Here is a 5,843-nt window from a genome sequence, read left to right on the forward strand (position 1 = left end):
TGGCGACTCTAATTTGTCTTAATTCGATTCGAAAGAACCTCGAGTCGATTATGCCTAGTGTGGATCCCGCGGACGCAGTTCCCAAGGGCCTTGTCCACACAACTCGAGCCTCATTTGACCATGCATAGAGTTAAATAGGAAGGATTAAGTCACTTGTAGGTGTTGTACAGTCTAGACGACTCGGCTCCGGGACCCAAACCTTCATAGGGATTATAAGATATACACTTACTCGATCCCATCAAAACAATAAGTGCTTGCATCTAATTGAGAACATGTTTGTATGATCTACTCCCATGAATCCCTTATGAACCCATGACACCCTAGTGCCTTTAATCAATTGTTTACAAACCCCTTTAATTACTTTGCTTTGTTTTCATTACTTTGCTTTCATTTTGTTGATTAGTTTCGATTACACATCACCTCAACCCAAATTGTGACACCCTATAACATAGCTATTTGCAATTGAGAATCCTACATCAATACCCGTCCCTTGGGATCCGACCTTTACTTACTTCTTTACTAAGAGTAGTTTGTGAAGTTATAAATATTGTTTTGGTTGGTAGCTTTTGACGACGAGTTTGAACCGAACCAAAAATGGCGCCGTTGCCGGGGATGGTGTTAAATTGATTTGATTTTCATTAATTGTTTTTAGTTGTGTCTTTCTTTACCTTGGGGAAGTCAATTTCCTCAAGCCTATTCTAATTGTTTTCGATTTGTTTGATATTTTGCATGACTAGGAGATCAGAAGGTAATTTATTACCTATTGATTTCGAGATTGAAAGGACCTTACCCAACAATAGAAGAGTTGCTAGAGGTACTTCAAGAGTTGAGTTTATCAACCCTTTTGCAATAGAAGGAGAGGATAACCCAATACAAAACCCACCACAAAATCAACCCACAATGCCTAAATTTTCATCACATTCCGTACCAACCGAGGAGAACCTACCAAATGGTACTCCTACACCACCACATTTAACCGGTAATTTCATTGCCAAATCCGCATTCATACAATTAGTTGAGAGAAGTCAATTTGGAGGGATGCCTAGTGAAGACCCTCACTCACATATGGAGACTTTTTGTGACTATTGTGATGCAATTTCTCAAACCGCAGTTACTCAAGACCAAATCCGATGGGTATTATTTCCTTTTTCTTTGATCGGTACCAAAAAGCAATGGCTGAAGAGCCTAGACAAGGCTACCCTTGGTATTGATTCATGGAAGAAGTTAGCATTTGCTTTCTACAAGAAATTCTATCCTCCGGAGAAGACTAATATGTTGAGAGCCCAAATCACCGGTTTCAAGCAAAGGGATGAGGAATAGTTATATGAAGCATGGGAGAGATTTAAGGACACTTGTCATTCTTATCCACACCATGGGCTTAGTAAGTGGTTCCTTGTGCAACAATTTTGGAACGGTCTATATGAAGACTCCCGCAACATTCTCAATATGGGATCCAATGGGATGTTTACGAAGTTGATTACAATCAAACATGGGCCAAAATCGAAGAGATGACGGTTCATAATTCCCAATATAGTAGGCCTCGAAAGGCCATTACTGGAGGAAATCATGAGGTAGATTCCATCACACAATTAGGTGCTCAACTAAGTGCTCATATTGACACCATCAATTTGAAGTTTGAGAAGGCCATGGCTAAGCTTGAAGAAGCCTCCAAATCACCCAAACAACATGTTAATGCTATGGTGGCATTATCTTCAATCCCAAGTGGAGTATGTGAAAGTTGTGGAACTTTGGGACATGAGCAAAGTGAATGTAGGGGAATAAATGAACAAGTGAATGCTTTCCAAGCATACAAGAGTGGCACCCCTTATTCCAACTATTACAATAAGAATACCAAATTTCATCCAAATCTTTCATACAAGAGCCAAAATGTTCAAAACCCCCAACCAACATGCACCCCACCTCCAATGAGAAATCAATCTCAAAGACCCTTTTAAAACCAAAGCCAAGGTTACCAAAATCAACCTTCATACAATCAAACCAATGACCAAAGCTTTGATGTTCAAAAAGCGGTCCTCCAAATGCAAAAGAACCAACAAGAATTTTTTACCCAAATGCAAAAATATAGCCAAGCCAAAGATATCACCATTAAAAACATACTAGCCCACACCAAGATGTTGGAAACTCAAATGATCCAATTAGCATCTTCTAGCTCTCAAAGACAAAAAGGGCAATTACCACCTCAAGGTAATCCCCCAAGACATGAGACGGTGAGTGCCATCCATTTGAGAAGTGGTACAAGATATGAAGGGCCAAAGAGGCCAATTGATGAAGATGTTGTGGATGATAGTGACAAGCAAAGAGTTGTGGAGAACTCTAAGGAGGTAGACCCTACTTCCAATGAAATTTCAAAGAAGAAGAATGAAGAGAAGGCTAAGGAAAAAGAGCGTATTGTGATTAGACTTCCATTCCTAAGTCGACAAGCTAAGCCTAAGCTTGATGATCAACTTGGAAAGTTCATGGAAATTGTGAAGAACTTAGAAGTCTCAATCCCATTCACGGAATTGATCAATTATGTTCCGGCCTATGCAAAGTATAAGGAGGACATTCTCACCAAGAAGAAATCCATCCGAAAGTTGGATACTATTGCCTTTACTAAAGTGAGTAGTGCTATTGTTCAAGGAAGTTCACCTCCAAAGCTCAAAGATCTGGGAAGTTTTTCTATTCCATGCACCATTGGCGACACTACAATCAACAAAGCATTATGTGACCTTGGAGCAAGTGTAAGTGTCATGCTATACTCGGTATGCAAGAGGCTAGGAATGGGAGAACTCAAATGCACTAACATTAGTCTTCAAATGGTAGATCGATCAACAAAGATACCTTTAGGGGTATGGGAAGATGTGCCCGTGAGAATTGACAAGTTCTTCATCCCGGTAGACTTTGTCATTGTAGACATGGAGGAGGATTCCAAAATTCCTATCATTTTAGGAAGGCCTTTCTTGCATACCGCGGGAGCGGTTATCGATGTGAAATATGGAGAGCTCACACTTGAAGTGGGAGATGAGACAATCACTTTCAATCTTGACAAAACAAATAGAGCTCCCCGACTACATGAGCCATGTTTCATGATCGATCATTATAGCCGAGAAAGTGATAGGAAGAAGTTTAGAATCTCTATGCAAAGATAAAACTATGGGTAAAGAATCACCACCCATATGGAAGAAGAAAGTGGATAACCCTCAAGTTGCTCTATCCGGAGAGCAAGGAAATTCCAACAATGAGAGCTTGAATAGCTCATCACCCATCATGACAAGTAAGGAATAAAGCCTCATTGGCCATGACAACAAGAAAGAAGAGTTGCTCTTGTCAACTCATGACATCATTGGGGAGCAAGCTAGTGAAGTTTGTGGTCTATGGCATGGCGAATCTGAAGGATTAGTCAATCCTTATATTGGAAATGCTATGACCTTAGACCAAGGCTTAGTTGATCCTTGTCATCATCTTGACATGGGTCATCACCATAATGAAGAACACAATGTGCAAAGGTCTATGCAAGATCTTTATGATAAAAATGAACAAGCCTTCGACTACTTCTACAAGGTGTTGAGCAACATCAAATACACCTTGGCTTTGCCCCCTTGACATCTCACTCAAGAATGAGAGTTTGGTGGAGTCCTCCCTAAACCACCATTTGTAAATATTCTAACCCCTTAACTCGCATTTTATTTCTTGTATTGCATTTTTGTCATTTTTAGATTTACATTTTTGTGCTTTGATCAAGATTTTTGTTATGAGAGAAAGTGAGGGAGATGTTTTAACGTGTTTTGATGTGCAGTGTTTGATTTAGTGTGGGGATAGCAAATGCCTAGGCAAACCGTGCCTTCGTATTGCACCCATAATGTTGAACAAAGGAAATGAAGAAAGCATGATACGGGAAAAGGAGATCCCCACGGGCAGAACTGAGCTCGTGGGTGCAGAAGAGAATCCGAGCGTCCCAGGAGGGAATCCGCTCGAGCTGCTGATTATCCGGGCATCCCAGAGGAGCACCCGAGCGACCTGACCTTAGGACGTGGGTCTTGGGGGTGCTGGAATTGAAGAAATGAGTCTGTTACAAAATCTGCACAGATCATATACAAGACACCCGTACCAGACATGGAAGCCGCTCGTCCTGGCAAGGATATGCGCGTCCTGGCATGCTTCAAATTTTTAAATCCACGCTGTTTGTAAATCCGAGCGTCCCCAGGAGAAGACGAGCGTCCCCAGCAGAAATCCGCTTGTCCTTAGTAGAATCCGCGCGTCCCAGCACGGGTTGGAAATTCAGCAGGTACTGACTGAGGATCCAAGCGTCCCGACTTGAAGCCGCTCGTCCCCTGATGCTTCTTAATGAAAACACGGGATTCACCCTTCCTTCCCCAAATCATTTCCATCTTTTATAAACACAAACATACATCCTTTCTCCCTCAAAACCCTCAATCCCCTCATTCAAAAACACAAATATCTCAACCAAATTCACCGAAATAAAAACAAAACTTCCTCAAATCAAAATTAAATCACTCCTTTATCAACAAAAGACCATCCAAACATCAAAATCCTCACAAATTGACTCGATTTTCTAGGGTTTGAAGACAATTTCGAAAATCCTAAAATTGATTAGGAATTGATTGAAGCTTGAGGAAACAAGGAGCACTCAAGCACAATATTGGTTTGTTGATATAAATTTGACAAGGAGTACAACATGGCAAGAACAAAAGGCGGAAACAAGGCACCTAAAACTTCAAATTTATCAAAGAGGCAACAAGCTCTACTTGCCTCAAAGGCTATGATAGTGGTACAACCAAGGGTGGAGATTCAAGAGATTGCAAATCCTATAGAGGAAGCTACACCTACTCCGGTCATTGAACAATTGCAAAATTTTCCGGAGGTAACTTTCGTAACCGATTCTCATAGGAAAGCAGTTGTATCCCTTACTAGAAAGACTATTGTGCCTACCAAATTGATATGTCAAGATTGATACGGTCGTTATGTACCAAAAATAAATACCTAAATATAACTAACAAAAGCTAGTGATAAGTAGGGTCGATCTACATAGGGAGGCAAGATATCTATCTGTAAGTCCGTCTATCTAAGTCACAATTGGGGGGTTTGTATTTTGTTTACTAAACTACTAGATATTAAGGGCAAGAGCAGTAAAGATGAGAGCAGTTAAGTAGGAAAATAGTAGATAAGTGATCAGATAAAAGAGGTATGTCAGGATTTCGGTTCACCATGGCAGTTCATCGACTTAGTCATAAATAGCCTAGATAATCTACTGTGAGAAGGGTAAGGGAAAGGTCCTTCCGGTCCACTATCCACCCTAGATTTCTACTAACTTAACTTCCGTCCTCATTAGGGTAGTCTACTATTCATAGCAGGTCTGTTTATTCCAATCTTCCGATCCAGGAACAAAATTAACCAAATTAAAGTTATTTATAAGCATGCACTCAACTAAATATGTTACAGTTATATTGCTATGGTCACAGATTCTCCCAAGTAAATTACCTAGTCTATTCACTACATTGTCTCATCACTACCATGGATCCCCTAATCCTAACGTAAGGGAATTAGCTACTCATGTTTTTAATGCAGTCAACAATAATAACGATAAGCATACTGATAATAGACATAATAAAGGAATGATAATAAAGCATAAATTGAAATAAGAGAACAATTAATAAGAGCAAACAAAGAATTAAGATTAAAGAGAAAGGAGTGATTACAAAGTTTAAATCCGACCATGAGAAAGGTAGCAGCAGTAATTAAGGGCAAAAGTTCAGAGATTAAGAATAAAGTATGAGAGTGTGTAAACGTCCTTAAGACCTAAAAAACACTTCCTTATATAGGGG

At 40.0% G+C, this 5,843-nt stretch overlaps 1 non-coding gene across 1 annotated transcript; it reads right to left on the minus strand.

Moving 5' to 3' along the window:
* Positions 1-1,272: 1,272 nt before the first annotated feature.
* Positions 1,273-1,379, minus strand: LOC141609637 (small nucleolar RNA R71). The gene has a single exon (XR_012527560.1). It is a non-coding gene; the product is annotated as a small nucleolar RNA R71 (small nucleolar RNA).
* Positions 1,380-5,843: the final 4,464 nt, after the last annotated feature.

This window comes from Silene latifolia, chromosome 10 (genome assembly GCF_048544455.1).
Source record: "Silene latifolia isolate original U9 population chromosome 10, ASM4854445v1, whole genome shotgun sequence".
NCBI classification, from domain to species: domain Eukaryota; kingdom Viridiplantae; phylum Streptophyta; class Magnoliopsida; order Caryophyllales; family Caryophyllaceae; genus Silene; species Silene latifolia.